This window comes from Suncus etruscus, chromosome 7 (genome assembly GCF_024139225.1).
Source record: "Suncus etruscus isolate mSunEtr1 chromosome 7, mSunEtr1.pri.cur, whole genome shotgun sequence".
Taxonomy (NCBI): domain Eukaryota; kingdom Metazoa; phylum Chordata; class Mammalia; order Eulipotyphla; family Soricidae; genus Suncus; species Suncus etruscus.
This window is the reverse complement of record NC_064854.1, coordinates 97087477-97104717: the sequence shown is the minus strand read 5'-3', so window position 1 is coordinate 97104717 and position 17241 is coordinate 97087477. Positions and strand designations below refer to the sequence as shown.

Below are 17241 nucleotides of genomic sequence, written 5' to 3'. Positions count from 1 at the left end.
CCTCCCGCCCGAGCAGCGGGGCGCCCCGAGCGGGGACGGCGAGCCAGGGGGCGCTGCGCCGCGCCGCGCCGGCCACGAGCGGGGGCCCCCGCGCCCCATCACTCATCTCCCCGATCCCCGCCGCAGCCGCCCTCGGAAGCCAGCCGAGTGAAGCAGCTGTTCCTCGCACACTCCACTTGGCCCGAGATGATGATGAATGGGCCGGCGCCCCTCCCGCGCCTGCCGAGGGCCGAGGGCGCCCGGGCCGGGGGAGGAACCCCAAAGCGAAGGCCCGCAGCAAAGGCTCGCGGCGCGGCGCGGCGCAGAGGGCGGAGACCGCGACCTCCGGGCCCGGGGTTGGACGGGTTGGAGGGGTTGGGGCCCCTTCCCTCTAATCTCTCGCTCGCCCCCCACTCCACCCCGAGCCCCGCAGAAGCCCATTAACGCTCGTAAATAAATAATGCGCCACGCACGCCGCCCGCCAGGGCTCGGGGAGGAAGGGGGCGCCCCGGCCGGGCCCCCAGCCCCGGCCCCGCTCACGCGCAGCCGAGCCAGCCGCGCGCAGGCTGGCAGGCAGGCAGGCAGGCGGGCGGGCGGGCGGGCACCCCGGTCCGACCCGCCCCGCCGAGGAGGGGGAATCCCGCGCTGCCCTCCCCTCCCCTCCCCTCCCCTCCCCTCCCTTCCCTTCCCTTTCCCTCCGCTCCTCTCCCCGGCGCCACCCCCCTGGAGTCCGCTGGCACCGGGCGAGGCGAGGCGAGGCGCGGCGCGAGCGCGCGGCTTCCCAGCCAGCCAGCCAGCCAGCCAGGGTTATTTTTAACCGGGCTGCCCCCCTTTGCAGATCGGATCGGCTCGGCTCGGCTCGGCTCGGCCTGCCCGCCGGCCTCCCTTTCGGGTGAGCGCAGCGCAGCCGACGAGAGGACGCGTGCAGGGCCGGGCCGGGCTGCTCACCTCGCCGGCGGCTCCGGACTGGGCAGCGCCTCCCCGGTCCCCGGCCCGGCGCGGGCATCGCGCGGCCGCAGCTCACGCCGCCTGGCAGGGGCCGAGTCGGCGCCGCGGAGCCCCGCGTTCCCGGCCGCTCGCCTCGCCGCTGCCTCCCCGCACGGACGGGCTGCCCGCTCGGCTCGCCCCTGCCCACGGGGGCGGCGGCCCGGACCCCGAGCCCCGAGCCCCTTCGGGCCCTCGCCACCCACCCGGCTCCAGGCCTCCACGAAGCGGGAGCTCCCACACACACGACACGGACCCTCCGCCGGCGGCCGCCGCGGCGCCAAGTGGGGCGCTGCCTCCCCCAACCCCCCGTATCTCCAACCTCCTCCTCCCGAGCCGAGCCGCCCCAAACAAACACACCATTTCAAAGGCAGCTCGCCCGCCTGCACGCCAACTCCGCGCGCGCCCCGGCCCCACGGCACGGAGGGGGGCTCCCTTCCTCTCCCTCCCCAGCCCTCCGAACCCCCCTCCGCGTGGCTCGGCCCACCTTCGCCCCTTCCCCAACTGGCGGCAGCGCAGATCCCTCCTCCCTTCCAGGGGGGAATGAAGCGGCAGGAAGTTCAAGTCCACTCTCATGACCCACCCCAAATCCCTAGGTGGGGGGCCTCGGATTGCTGAGCCCCGAAGTCCTGGAGGCACTTATGGGTCACTTGATGCTGTCCAGACTCGACTCATAGCCCAATCCTAGAGGCCGCTCCAGCTTCCCTGCTGTGGGGAGTCGGTTCTCAGACCGCCCCCCCCTGCCACCGGGTGTTTGTGTTGGGGTGAACAACCAGAGGAAGAGGGAGAAAGGACAGGGCATTCCAGCTTGAGGAGCTGTTGGGCTTAGTGGCAGGAAGGAACACTGTTTGGCAACCCAGTTCATCTTAAGGAAAGGCGATGGGCTGATCCCCCCCCCCCCCCAAAGGAAACCCTTTTCAAAACCTGGCAGGCTGCGAGTGGAGTAGAGAGTGTGGCGTACAGATATGAGGGCAGAGTGGGGGCCCCCGGCCTAAGGGGAAACCTATCCAGGAATTGGGGGTAAGGACCCCAACTCTGAGGGCAGGGTGAAGCTAGGGAGGGGCTTTTGCCCATCCCCCCCGACCTCAGCAGATTGGACCCAGGGCTCCCAGGATTTAGCAAGTTCCTGGTAGAGCTAGGCACGTGTATCAACAGGAAAGGTGCCTTGCAAGGTTCTACTTCTCACCCTTAAGCTGCCAATGTAGGAGGGGGCATCACCTTCAGGTGGGGTGCCTGAGCTCTGAGAAGGAAGGGGTCCTCTCCAACCTTCACCCTAGCCCTGTGGGCAGAGCCTTGAGCTGGTGTGCTCTTTTTCTGGGCCACTGGACGTGAGGGAGCTGGAGATAGATGTCATGTCAGCAAGGTCCCTTTGCTCCTTAGGAAATCACGAAGCTGACTTTCTTGGGAGAAAACCAGGGCAGGAGTTGGTGTGGTGGGGAACTCGAGAAAGAGGTCCCAGTGCCCAATGCTGCCAACTCTCCCACCACCTTCCTCCCACCCTCCCCGTTACCTAAGGTGCCACGTTCCCATGCAGGCTTCCTCGGAGCATTGCTCCTGGGGCTGCAGAATCAGCACAGCAAGCAAGACCGCCAGTGCACACGGGCCTCGTTTATCCACCTTTGTCCAAAGAACCACTTCACACAGCCATGGACTCTTCAGAATGGGCTGTGAGGAAGACAGGAGAGATTCACGAACCTAGGGACTTCAGTTATGGCTCCCTCCCCAGGGAGACCCCAGTTCTGATGTGATAAACCTGAGGACAGATGATGGGGACCCCCCCTGGCTGGCTATGCTGTAGAGTCTACCCTGTATTCTTGGCCTGCTGGCAGGTGGCCCCGGTGCCCTGGAAGGGAATTTCCATTTCTAGTCAGGGCTCAGCTGGAAGGCCCTGCTGCCCCCAGTTCCTCTGAGGAGGGGGTAGGCCATGGCCAGCACCCAAGACACATCCATCGCCTGGTATCCAGAAGCACTGACCTTTGGGGGAAGCAACCCCCCGTCCCACCACTGCCCCTGAGCTGCCTGGGGAGCCCTTGCTCAGGACGGAAAATATTTGCCTTTGGTTTTCGGCTGCCACCTCATCCTGGCTGGCTTCCTCACTTCCGCACAGCTGTGAAATGTGAGGTGCTTATGAGTAGAAAGGAGGCAACAGCAACCGTCTGAGCCCAGCATTTGGCCGGTCTAAACCACACTCCTGTTTTTCTCCCGTGGTTAAAGGCATGTTCCTCCTTCCCAAGCTCAAGGTTGGGCCTTCGCCTCTAACTCCACCAGACCTTTCCTGCCCCTGAGTTCCCGGACACTTGCACGGGGTGGGGGGAGAGAAACCCCGGCCAGCTACACATAGCAGACTCTGCCTGACCCCTCAGTGGCCTTGCACTGGGGAATCACAGGAGAATTCCCTGGCTAGCCGACTGGCTGATGGTGATGGCATGGGAGACAGGAGGCTGCTTCAGGTCTTGAAAGACCACATCTCACAGCAGCCAGCCAATCGCAAGGATCCACAGGGAGGGCTTTGGGGTGCGGAAACTATTAACCTCCCATCTTGAACTCCCACTGTAGGCACCTAAGGCTAGGCTGTACTACCTGGGCTCAAAACTCGGTCTGCTAGCTGGCCTTGGGCAATTCACTCAACCTTTCTGGGTTTCATATTTCTCAGTTAAATACTGTTCTTATGGGGCTGGATCAATAGTTTAGCAGGTGGGCATTTGCCTTGCACATGGGTGGCCTGGGTTCCATCTCCAGCAAGAAACGATCCCTAAGTTCAACCAGGAATAAGCCTTGAGCTAACCCCAAAATCGAAACCAGAACAAAATAAAACAGAGTATTTTTTAAATTGGGGGTGGGATAGGGTGCACAGTTGGAGGCTTCTGTGGGGTGTTAATATTGGAGGTTTTTAGGAGACCAGACAGGACCAGGGATCCAACCTGAACCTTCTGCCTGCAAGGCATGTGCTCCAGCCCTTTGAACTCTCTCTCTATGGCCCTGAAAATGGTGCTTATTAACACCACATGGAAAGAGTTAGTATGAGAGGGTGTAACAATGGTGGAGGCTCCAGGAGAGGCAGTACCTTCCAGCACCCTGGTAGTGTCATAGGGAGCAATCTAATTCTTTCTCACAGAGAGCTGTATGTCTCTAGGAAGGGCTCTGTGAAAGGCACTTCCCCACGCTGGCAGACTCTAAGTCTGCCCTGCTGGCTGGATGCTATATCTCCTTGAGCTGGGTATCCTCTGTGCTGGAGTCTCACACACGACTGTGCATCATAATAATATGGGCTGAAGAGATAGCAGAGTGGTGGGAGGTAGTTTGCCTTGCACACAGTCAGCCTGGGATCAGTCACCAGCATCCATATAGGTTCCCCAAGCCCACTGGGAGTGACCCTTAATTGCAGAGTCAGGAGTAAAGCCTGAACATTGCAAGGTGTGACCGCAAAAAAATAACATAAAAATAAGATGCAGATTCTGTTGGGGTGGAGGTGAGGTAAGGTCATTCAAGGCCATACCCTAGAGACCAAAATCTAATGGAGCCTTGAAGGCCAGCTCAATGAGGTGTTGCAGGACCTGAGCCGAACAAGGAAGCCTCTTTAGGCTGCAGGGTCGGAGCCACCCACACCTGCATTGGGCAGAATTTCCTGGCCGCAACAACTGATAAAGGAGTTTTAATGCTGCTACATTTGCAATGACTTTAACTGCCAACCTCATGGGCTCCTGTCCTTCTCAGGACAAGGAGAAGCCAGGAACCATCTCACTTCCCTGATCCCTTTCAAAGGTACAAATCTAGGCCAACCAGCAGCCCCAGAGCTGGGGCTCAAGACTTCCCTAGCTCAGAGTAAAAAGCAGCCAGTTTATGCAATATACTGCACCTACAAATTTCATTCTCACAGTGTTTCAAAGGCTTAATATCATTATCATCTTTTTTTCCATCCTTCTTTTTGTATATTTTTGTTTTTGTGTTGGGAGCCACACTCGGTTGTACTCAGGGCTTATTCTTGGCTCTATGCTCAGGGATAACTCCTGATAGGACCATATGCAGTGCTCGGGAGCAAACCAAGCTCAGCTGCATAAAAGTACTCAAAACCGGGGCCGGGCGGTGGCGCAAGAGGTAAGGTGCCTGCCTTGCCTGTGCTAGCCTTGGACGGACCACAGTTCGATCCCCCAGCATCCCATATGGTCCCCCAAGCCAGGAGGAGCAACTTCTGAGCGCATAGCCAGGAATAACCCCTGAGCGTTACCGGGTGTGGCCCAAAAACCAAAAAAAAAAAAAAAAAAAAGTACTCAAAACCCTGTATTATTTTTTTCTGAACACCCTGTTTTCTGGATGAAGAACCTTGGACCCAAAAACCTGAAACCCATTGCCCAAGTCACATCACCAGTGAGGGTATGGACCTGCGGGCAGTGGCCTCGGGACAAGCTAGACATCTGTTCAGCTTCACTTAGAAGCAACAGCCCCTCTGGCTATGCTGACACAAAATAGATGCCATCTACCCAGCTGGCAAGGATGGGGAGAGAAGTACCTGGTATGACTGAGGACATGAGGCTTATGCCTGTACACTTTCTTTAGCAATACCAATTCTAATAAAAACCACATGTGCTGGCTGACCCAGCCAGGCCCCATAGTGGCCTATAACAGGCAAGGAATTCTAGCAGCTTTTGCAGGAGTGAAAAGTTGGAGATCCCCTAAACATCCCAATTGAGGGGGGCTGAGGGCAATACCTTTGGGGAATTCCACATGCAGAGCACTGGAGAGAGTAAGGAAGGTTTTCATGCATAGAAGAGCATCTTCAAACTGGGAGAGAGAAAAGCACAGCACAGAAAGGAATCCATTTATTTTCCAGGAACATGAGAAATTTACTACAGACTGAAAAACGTTCATTATATGGGTCATATTGGACTGCCTCCTGGGCGAGACAAGATGGTTAAAGAAGAGCTTGATTTCAGGCTCCCTGAAAGGAAGCATGAGGCCAGGAAGCCTAGAGACACCAGCCCCTGCATCCTGCAAAGGGCAGGCCAGGGATTATCCCATTTGATGACAAGGAAACCACAACCCCAGGTTTGGGGGCCGACTCAGATCCTGGTAAAGCTGTGTCTATAGGCTCACTTTGTTTTTGTTTGGGGGCCACACCCCGCAGAGGTTACTCAGAGGTTACTCCTAGCTCTGTACTCACTGGCAATCACTGGATCACTCCTGATATCTCTGGCAAACTCAGGGATGCTAGAGATAGAATCAGGTTTGCATATGCAAGACAGAGGTGCCCTACATGCTGTACTATCTCTCCAGCCTCAGTAATTTGGCTTCTGTGTCCTGGTTTTTCAGCTCTATCCCCGCCAGCTGTGTGCTGTCCTTTGACCATCAATCAGCACCAAGGTAGCACACGTGAGAACACTGACAAGCAGAGGCTTCAGGGCCATGACGCCTGGACAAAGCCTCAGCTCACCATTCCCAGAGGTGGGCTTCAAGAAAGCCCCTGGCCTCCCTAACTCAGTTTCTGCCTGTGTGAAAAAGGAGTGACTCTCTCCAAGGGCGGAGTGGAGATGACGTGAGACAATGAACAGAGTCATGGGAGCCGTGCCTAGAAGAGGAGGGCCCAATAAGTAAGCTGTTATTTTAAAAAGGTAAATATTTATGTGATTCTAACAGAAGGGAAAGTTCAGGAAAATCCCTGACTGGTCCGTGCTGGCTGGAGAGGCAGGGCCAGGTGGGCAGGAGTCTCGTATCCCTGCCCAGTGGGCGGATGCACCCAGCAGGCAGTGTGGTTGAGCAGGCCTGGCACTTCGAGTGGAACAGCCTCGGCTGGCTGGCTGAAGGCCCCACAACCCCAGGCTCATGGAAAGAGGGTTCAGAAAGGACCCTGTGTTCTGCCTGGCTCCCAGGCTGGCCTTTTCCAGACTGGTGTCTCATGAGTCTTTGGAAAGAACATGAAGTACCCAAGACTCAGCAGCTAACACTGTGTGTGGCCTCAGGTGAGTCACCCCCACTCTCTGGGCCTCTGTTTTCTCACCCGTCAAATGGGGAAGCATGACAAGGGCCAGCCTCATCCAGATGAGCGAACCAGACATCGAGAAAAGAGGCATGAAAGTGCTAAGTCACGGTCACCCTCACAGCTTATTCCCTCCTAGTGCTCCAGGGCTGGCCTAGCGACACAGTCACGGTCTGGCAGACAAGGCACCTGAGACACAGCTCGGAAGAGGGAGAGGCACAATACCAGCTGAACGATGGGAAGCCTCACATTAGAGTTGTAATCTGGGGCTGTGGGGTTGGTCCCATGACACGCAGACTTCAGGGTGATTCCTGAAGGTAGCTATGACCCAGTGAGAAGTCCAGGGGAAGGAACAGTGTGTGTTGTGACTGAGAAGGACTCCTCTGCAGGGTGCTGGGCAGCAGCCACTCTTGGAGTCATTTGAATCTTCAGTCCCATGCTTCTTGGTGCCCTCTCAATGCTGAGCATCCCTGTCACACTGCAAGTGAGCACACAGGCGATGTGGAGGAACCCACAATCATCACTCTTTTAACCATGGCACAATTACAGCCTAGAAGCAAAGGAAATTTCTTGGTAAGCAGCTACCTACAGTTCGATCTGCACTCAGGATGGTCTGGCTCCAAGTCTGCTACTTAGGGCCAGGATCCAGGACCCAAGAACGGCAGACATCAGCGAATCTCCAGTAGCAAGGGGACCTCTGGGAGAGGCTGGGACTCAGGCTGACCTGTCCTGTTCACACACTGTCCTCACATTCCTTCACTTGCTGCCTTTGGCCTTCTACCTTCATTCGCCGATCTTAAAGCCTCTTAGCAAAGAACTGGTGGTTGGTGGGGGGGTTAGGGTCTTAGGGTCCTTTACAGACAAGAAAACTGAGATCCGGGGCCAGAGAGATAACATGGAGGTAAGGCGTTAGCCTTGCATGCAGAAGGTTGGTGGTTCGAATCCCGGCATCCCATAGGGTCCCCCGAGCCTGCCAGGAGCGATTTCTGAGCATAAAGCCAGGTGTGTGTGCCAGGTGTGACCCAAAAACAAAAACAAAAAAACAAACAAACAAACAAAAAAGAAAACTGAGATCCATAGAGGGACAGGAACTAGCTCAAGGCTCAGAACTCAACTTCTGAGTTCAGGACCAGAACAATAATACAGCAGGGAGGGCACTTACCTTACACATGGTTCAATCCCTGGTATCCATATGTTCCCCTGAGCCCCACCGCCAGGAGTTATCCCTGAGCACAAAGTCAGTAGTACACCCTGAGCACCTCCAGGTATGTTCCAGAAAGCCAAAAAACAAACAAACAAAAAACAATAAACCCACAAAAATAATAGCTCTAGGGGCTAGAGCAATGATGTAGTTGGAAGGGTGTTTGCCTTGCACACAGCCCACCTTGGATCAATCCCATATGGTCCTTTCAAGATAGCCAAGAGTAATTCCGTAGCACTCCTGAACACTGCCCCCAAAATAATAACTATTTCCTGGTGCTTCCATAGGCCATCTGACCCTTGTTTTCACACATACTCACCTACCTGCTAGGGATGTGGATTAAAGGTAAAGTGCATGCTTCATATGTGTATCTGGGTATAAACCCCGCCCCCCAAAAAACTCATAACCCATAAAATACACACCCTCACAGCCCATCCATCTGTCTATCGATCTGTCCAATCATCACCCTCCCATTCATGCAACCAATGAGTCATTACAGAGTCAGGAACAGCACAGCTGGAGAGGGATATGAGTTTCAGAGCCTCCTGGATAAATGTGAAGAAGGCCATGCATCGTGCACAAGTTGGAGGAGAACATCAAGGAGAAAGCCAGCCTGAGTACACAGAGGTGGAGAGGAGATGGTAAGAGGTGAAGCCTCTTGGGAGGAGGGGCACTGGAGTGAACACAAGGGGAAACATGGCCATAGCTGAATATAGTGAGATGCAAGAGGCATGCAGCAGCAGATCTCGTGAGCCCTAGTGAAGACCAAAAACCCTTGGGCTGATGACTGTGGGGCGCCCTGGGTAGAGAGGTCCAGTGAGGGAATGAATGACACTCAGACACATGTCAAAGAGGTGCCACTGCAGCAGTGCAGAACATGGACCAGTGAAGAGGAGAGTCTGCAGATCTCCCCAGAGCCCATTCTCCCAACTGCTGGCAACCCAGTCCCACAAAGACAGCGATGGGCCTCAACTAAGTGCCCAGTAGTAGAGACAGCCTGAGTGTGGCTCATAGCTCCTGCATGTGCAAGTTGAGCTGGCCACAGGTCTGAGTCCTTGAGGCAGAAGGGTCATGTGGCACAGCAGTGGCTCAGAGCTCCTTTCCCATCCCCCAGTCCCGGTCTCCAGCCTGTTTGTTCCCACCCATATGTCTGCACCATCCTCATCCTGTCTCACCATGAGGATAGTGGACAACCAAAGCCCTGCACAGTGGTGCAGTGCCTCTGGCTTGGGTCTCACAGGTGTAGCTGTGGAAGGGTAACCAAGGTATGGTTCCCAGCACAGTCATGAAGGGCTAGTGGCTACTTGAGAGGAAGCAAGATTCCAGAAGAGTCCCACGGGAAATGGAGGGCTTTGTATACCAGCCCCAACAGCCAGTTCTAATGGTGGGAAAATACTAGCCAGCTCCTGGGTCACGTGACCCTCACTGGAAATCAAAGGCACATTTGCAAATGTTAGCAGGGAGCCCCGCCTTCCCCATTCTCACCTGGTATTTTTTTCTGCTAGGTTCTGTCTTTATTCCTCTCTCTGCCTTTTCAGGTAAATGTCCCCAGGGACCAGATGGGCTAGTGGGTCCACGTGACCTGCCCTCAGCTTCCCACCATGGTTCTCGGAATGCCTTTGCTCCCACTCTCAGAACCACCAATGAAAAAATTCGTCATCTCCCAAACAAACTAAATGTAGTGGCCTGAAGGTAGAGCAGGCATGCCTTGCATGTTTGAAAACCCGTGTTTGATCTCTCTCTGTCTCTCTCTCTCTCTCTGAGAGCCTTCTGAGAGAAACAGAGAAAGACAGAGACAGAGAGCAAAACAGAGACAGAGAGATTCCAGACAAACCTTGTTTTTGTTTTTGTTTGTTTGTTTTTGGGCCACATCTGAAAGGGCTGTGCATACAGAAATCACTCCTGGCAAGCTCAGCAGACCATATGGGATGCTGGGGATCAAACCTGGGTCGGTTGCATGGAAGGCAAACACCCTGCCTACTTGTGCTATCACCCCAGTAAACAAACCAAATTTTAAAGATTTCCCACTTGCTTTCTCTCAGGTCCTGTGATGGATGTGAGTGAGGTCTAGTATCATGGGTCACATGTTTGTTAATGAGTGAGTGACTGGTGAATAGGTGGACAGATGGACAGATGGAAAGAAGAAATGTAGCTCCAAGCAAAGTCATTGCTGTTTTGGTTAACCTGAGCAAAATACAAGTTCCCTGAGGCTTTAAGAACTCTGCACATCATTCTTGAGAGATAGCATGGAGGTAAGGCATTAGCCTTGCATGCTGAAGGACCGTGGTTCAAATCCCGGCATCCCATATGGTCCCCTGTGCCTGCCAGGAGCGATTTCTGAGCCTAGAGCCAGGAGTAACCCCTAAGCGCTGCCGGTGTGACACCCCCCCCCAAAAAAAAAAAAAGAACTCAGCACATCATTCTTGAAGACCATGGGTTCCCTCTGCAGTTGCTGTTCATGATGTCTGGGTTAGAAAACAAAGGGCACAACCAGCCCAGTGGTAAAGCACATGCCTTGCATGCATGGGGTCTAATCACTGGAACCACAAATAAAAAAGAAGAAAAAGAGGGGGTGCAATCCTGACCAGGTCCCACAGGGACAAGGAACACCAGACTCCAGGCTCCACCTCCCAACCTTAATCATCCAAGGCTGTCCAAAGCTCTGTTCAGTCTCTCTCTTCTGAGCCCTCCCCTCCATCAGGGCTCCTAGGGGCCCCTGGAAATTCCTTTGACCTGTCAGTGGACCCTGTCCCTAGGTCTCTAGGACCCCTTCACTGGGGGCCAGAAAGCTACACGAGGCATGGAAGGGTGCGTGCGCAGAGTATGCTGGCAGCTTTGCAGGCCCGGCAAACAGACCATTTGTCATCTGCTGAGGACAGTGGTGATGGTTTAAGGTGAAATTTAAGCCCATTAGTGCTTGGCTAATGACATCAGCAGCAACAGTGAAAATGAAGATGGCAGGGTGTGTGAGCACCCATAAATTGTTGGGGCGGTCCCGCCTCTGTCTTTGGACCCTCGGCTAACCTGAGCCCTGGAGCCCTCCCTCCTGCACAACCCCCCATTCCACCCAATCATCACACCCCAGCCCCAACCTGGCCAGGCCACAGGGCCTTCAGACCCTGTGAGAAAGGAATCAGCCAGGGAGCCCAAGCGTGGAAGCAGCTTCTTCTTAATCTCCCTCCTTTTATAACTTCTGTCTTTTTTATGCACATGCAAGGATCCCAGCTCCGCCGCCAGCCTCTCTACCCGAGGCTGAGCCATCTCCCTGCAGCTAATGCCTGACAGCTCTGTTTATGTCTCCCCATAATTCTCCAGTTTTATGTTTTTTTTTTTTCGGGGCCATTAAGCTCCCAGCCACAAGCTCCTTCTCTTGCCCCCGCCTGTCTTTGTCCTTGAGGCCTAGCAGCCCCACTGCCCTCTGGGAGAATAACGACCTACCCCAGCAGATGGACAAGGACCCCAGCTGCTCAGGATGGCTCTTGATTGTGCACTTTTGGCCCCCAGGTCCTCCTGACAGGTCTTGATCCCTCTGCCCCAGGGGGCAACCCCTATCTGTGGTGGACCCAGCAGAGCCCTTTGGCTCTGACCTGTGTCCCCTTCACTGGCCTCCATCTCAGTCTTTGGCCTCCTTTCTAGCTGACCTTTTCTTTTCGGTGTTCTGTTTGAGCCACACCCAGAACTGCTCAGGGTCTCCTCCTGCCCTGCATTCAGAGGTCATTTCCAGCAGCGCTCAAGGGAGCACAAACTGGGGCTTGGGTATGTGAAGCATTTGCTCAGCCAGCTGTCCTCTCCCACAGTCTCCATGACCTTTTCTCCTTCCATAGCCCAGGTCACCTCCTGCAGACAAAGTCCTGTTTCTTCCAACCCGCAAACCCTCTCTGTACCTCCAGAGTCCTGGATTCAGTGCCCTGAGCCTCCGACACTCCCCAGATCTTTCCCACCATCCCCCTTTCCTCTTCGTCTGCAGTCCTTCTCTTCCTGCCACCAGCCACTCCAGTCTCCACTTGAGACCCTCGCCATCCTCACAGCCGGGGCCTCCCTTGGGAGCATCACCCCTCTCCAGGCTGGGCTTCTAGCTCTCAGACTCTGCCACCTGGCTTCTCGCCAGCTCTGCTCTGGGAAGTGCCTGGATCTCAAGCCTTTGATGGCTCAGTTAGCTTCCTCTTCCCGGGTGCCCAGCCTGGGGCCTCTGCAGAGCTGGCTCCCGAACATGCTGCACTGATCCCAGGCCTGGCTTCCCCATTCTGTCTCTCAGAATGTTCTTGTCCACACCCACTGGGAAAGGCAAGGTAGCAGAGGCCTCAAAGGCTTCCCTGAAGTGAAAAGCAGTCCTTTCAGTCAATTCCTGGGCTCTGGACTCCACAACCTCCTTTGTGGGCATGTCTGGCAGAGGCCTTCAAGCAGCTGCTCTGACAAGGGCAGACCTGTTTCCTTCTAGGCCTTGTGGCCTCCGAAAGCACAAGGCCTTTCCCCACTCTGCAGGCTAGAGCCTGGGCAGGGCCACACAATGTAGGCCCCTCTGCCAGGGCCCAATAGGGACAGTGACTTGTGCAGGACGCTCCTGGTAGAAAGTGGAGAGCTGTACTGCTCAGCTCAGGGACAACTGGGAATGTTTAAAAGTCAGAGCCCCAACTCCTTGCTTTCTTTTGGACAGGAGGGAGGAAGGAGCAGGGGGAGTTGGGTCTTAAGCAGGCCTCTCTGCATGTTAGTCACTCCTTGCAATGCCCAGAGGATCCTTCCATGCTGGGGATTGGACTCCACCCCTCTCCCCCCAGGCTATGTACAAAGCATGCATTTCAGCTCTTTGGGCCATCACTCTAGCCCTGAGTCCCTTTTCTTCCCAGGGTCACCTCGGCCACTCCCACTCTGGGGACCCAGTACCCCAGGGAAGTTATAGGCTCTTCTCTCTCCCCAAACTCCTTCTTCCTCTATGATATCCTCTTAACTTTTGCTGGGTGGCCTCTGGCAGCCTGAGGTCACTGGCCAGTCAGCCACCCACCTCGGGAAGCTGCCCCCTGGTTCTTGTCCCTCTATCCTATGGAGGTTGTTGGCCCTTCCACCCCTCCCTATGATACACTCTCCTCCACCTCCAAGCCCTGATATTGTCACCAGGCCTCTTCACTCCAGGTGACCCGGGCAAGACTGAGGGACAAAGGCAGAGAGTTGGCAACAAGCACAGCTAGTGCATCTGAGCACCTCCGATGTGAACCTTCTCTCCTCTCAGGAGGGCAGCCCGAGTGCTTGGCGTGGTTTCCATCAGTCTCAATAGTATGTCTCCTCATTGTGTCTGGCCACTGCTCAGCCCTGCTCCTGCCCCGCCTGCTCCCCATTCCAGCCAGGACTTCCACCCCTGGGTGTGCAGAATACTAACCCAGATGGGCAGCAGAGCCCACCCTCACTCACACACAGGTTCCCAGAGGTATGTCAGGTCAGGCAATTCTAGGACAGTGCCAAGGAATCTTGCAGTTAGGGGCAAAGCAAGCTTATAATGTGCATAGCCCAGTAGAAAGTGAAAATGGGGGCCCTGCTTAAAAGGTATGACCTTCTGGGGCTGGTATTAGGCACATACATAGCTTAACAGGCTTTGAACTACACACCTAATTTGCATGGGATCTATTCCTAACACCACATGATCCCCAAAACACTGCCAGGTGTGTGGGGGTGGGCAGAGAGTATGAATCTCAACACAAGAACAGAATTTAGACCATGCACAGGGGAGGTCTATGAAGTTAGCCGTAGAGGGAAGGGAGCATGGCATTGTGGAGGCTGGACCAGCAAGCACACCCTGGCAGGAGAGGTTCCAGGCACTTTGTTGAAAGCTTCAGGAAGGGCCTTCATTCAGTCACACCTGTGACAGAAGGAACATTTCCATTGCTGAGCACATGCCTGCATCTTGGTTTTTGTTTTGGGGCCACACGCAGTGATGCTCAGGGGTTACTCCTCTCCCTGTGTGACAGCGTTTGGAGGACCATATGGGATGGCGGGGACTGAACTTAGGGTAGCTGCATGTGAGGCAAACACCCTACCCTTGCCTGTATCTTGAGGCTTTGCAACCACTCACAGCCTTTCCCAACACATGCAGCATCCTCCCAGACCTCCCACTCCAGGGGCTGCCCCAAGTGGGGGGTGACAGTAGCCCTGTACCCATCCTGCCACACATTATAGATTTTCCCAACAGGGAGAACACTGAGACCCCAGGTGTGGGCTCTGAATGGAGACTGGAAGACCATCTTCAACCTCTTCCTGCAGCAATGCAGAATTGGGCTCAGAGAAGGTGCATGATTTTTGTAGGATCACATTGCAGCACAAGACCCTTGAATCCTAGAATTGCTATTTCCAAAGACCTTTTTCTGCCTCTTGTGTAAATTCTCATAACCTGATATATGATGAAAGATAAATGAAAAACGAATGAATCCTCAACGTTTGAAGATCACAGGTTTGTTAAACAAACTGGATGAAATGTTTAAAAAATGTTTATGAAGGGGGCAAAAAATTGTTTATGGAGGGGGGCGGAGAGATAGCACAGCTGTAGGGCATTTGCCTTGCATGCAGCCAATGCAAACAGATGGTGGTTGGAATCCCGGCATCCCATATGGTCCCCCATGCCTGCCAGGAGCGATTTCTGAGTGTAGAGTCAGGAGTAACCCCTGAGCACCGCTGGGTGTGACCCAAAAAACAAAACAAAAAAACTTTATGAAAAAAAAGAGTGGGGGTAAAAATAATGTTTATGGGGCAAAGTCCCATCACAAGGGCTTTTATTTTGCTCTTTTTTTTTGGGGGGGGGACAGGTCATGCCCAATGATGTTCAAGAGTATCCCTGATTCAGTGCTCAGGAATTACTCCTGGAGATGCTCAGGAGATCATATGTAAACCCAAATTGGAGCCCAAGTTGATCACATGCAAAGCAAACATCCTGCCTGCTATGGTATCTCTAGAGTTTCTTATTTTATTCTTTTTATTTTGTTTTGTTTTGGGGTCACATCCAGCAGTGCTCAGGTTACTCCTGGCTCTATGCTCAGAAATCGCTCTTGGCAGGCTTGGGGGACCATATGGGATGCCGGGATTTGAACCACCGTCCTTCTGCATTCAAGGCAAACGCCCTACCTCCATGCTATCTCTCTGGCCCCTTATTTTATTCTTTATATTCTCTATAAAACATTTTTTTAAAAAAGATCAAAAGTTCTAAGTTTTCTTTTTCTTTTTAGTTTTTGGGCCATACCCATCTGTGTTCAGGGCTTACTCCTGGCTCTGTGGTTAAGGATCACTCTTGGTGGGCCCAGGGACCAAATAGTGTTCTGGAGATAGAAGCCGGGTCAGGTGCATTAATGCAAGTGTCCAACCCACTGTACTATCTGCCTGGCCCACTTCTGAGTTTTTTGACAAGAGCTATAGTCATGAAGCTGGGTTCTGGGTGATGGAGAGTCACCATTGATACAGAGATAGGGGTATACATGCTCCCTGAGAATAGAGCACCATGGGCAACACTCAGCTGGTGCTAGTTGGGGCCTCTTTCACCTTCTTATGAGGGTTTAGAAGGCTTCTCAGGGATGAACACACACTTCCCCAAAGAAGATATACAGATGGCCAATAGGCATATGAAAAAAGTACTCACTGTCATTCATGATTAGGGAACTACAAATCAAAACAACACTAAAATGTTGTTGCCAGTGAAAATGGCACATAGCAAAGTGTCTGGAAAGAGCCAGTGCTGGCAGGATTGTGGAAAGCCACATACACCACTAGTGGGAATGTCATCTGATTCAGAAGCCTCTGTGGAAAGCAAAATGGAGACCTCTCAGAAAAAGAATAGAGGGTCCACAGAGATAGTACAGTGGGTAAGGTGCTTGCCTTGCTTACCTAGCTGACCCAAGTTTGATCCCAACATCTATATGATCCCCGAGCACCACCAGGAGTAATTCCTGAATGCAAAGCCAGGAGTAACCCCACCCTGGGCACGGCCCCCAAAAGAGGAATAGAACCCAGCAATGCCACTGGGCATCTATCTCCAAAACACAAAAATTCATCTAAAAGCATATATGCACACCTATATTCATTTCTGCACTTAGTGAAATAGCCATGGAAACGATCCAAATGCCCAACTGTGGATAAAATCAAGAAGTCATGGTGTGGGGCCAGAGAGATAGCACAGAGGTAAGGCGTTTGCCTTAGGCACAGAAGAACGGCAGTTCAAATCCCGGCATACCATATGGTCCCCTGAGCCTGCCAGGAGCGATTTCTGAGTATAGAACCAGGAGTAAATCCTGAGCACTGCCGGGTGTGACCCAAAATCCAAAACCAAAACCAAAACCAAACCAAACAAAACAACAACAAAAAAAAGAAGTCATGGTGGGGTTGGAGTGAAAGGTCAGAAGGTAGGCCACTTGCCTTGCTAGCCCACGTTCAATCTTGGCACCACATATGGTCCCCATCCCCAACACTAATAAAAGGACAAAACTGTGGCTGGAACTAGAGGATACCATGCTGAGAGAAGTCAGTCAGGAGGAAAGGGATAGAGAATAATTTCTTTCATATGTGGGACTTAAGATACACAGCAGATAGCAACAAAGGGCCAAAGGCAACACAACAGGATAACTGATCCATATAACTGAGCTGGGGGAGGTGAGATTTGAAAGGAAGGGATGTTGGGGTTCTGGGGGTTGGAAGTGGGCACAATGGTAAGGTTATAGTGTTTAAATGATATACACAGGGCACCATCATTAACAATATCATAAATCACAGAACCTCAATCACTAAAATAAATAAATTAAAAAAAGGCTCATCCAGACCCCAGAATCAGGTCACCCCTGGAGATTCCTCTTGGGAACTGCAGAAATGCAGTTCCTACTGCTCAGGAGGGTCAGCCTGGGAGAGGCTAGTGGGCTTCAGGGTCGGAAGTCTTCACCTTCCTGGCAGAAGCACGAACCATTATGTGTGTCACTGTCCACTGGCAATGCCATCCTGCCTGGATTATCCTTCTTTCCCTCAATGGTGCCCAACTCTATGAGTCCAAATCTATATGTCCTCTTTCTCACTTGCAGTCTCCTGCTCACGATCCACTGATACCAATACCCACAACCCTGACCCCTTCCCTCTCCCAGCTGACCTC

At 53.5% G+C, this 17241-nt stretch overlaps 1 protein-coding gene across 5 annotated transcripts in view; it reads right to left on the bottom strand.

Annotated features, from left to right (window-relative positions):
* The window catches only part of RAI1 (retinoic acid induced 1), a 93794-nt gene that overhangs the window by 28641 nt on the left and 47912 nt on the right, over nt 1-17241 (bottom strand). For 2 of the 5 annotated variants that reach the window (XR_007497539.1, XM_049776754.1), the window contains exons 2-3: nt 5670-5742; nt 2474-2628 (exon numbers count right to left, since the gene is read on the bottom strand). The exons of 1 other annotated variant lie outside the window; for it this stretch is intronic. The gene's annotated coding sequence lies outside the window, so the exon portion shown is untranslated. Of the gene's footprint in view, nt 1-2473; nt 2629-5669; nt 5824-17241 lie in introns of those variants that run through there. 2 more of the 5 variants (XR_007497540.1, XR_007497541.1) reach the window with 2 other exon arrangements.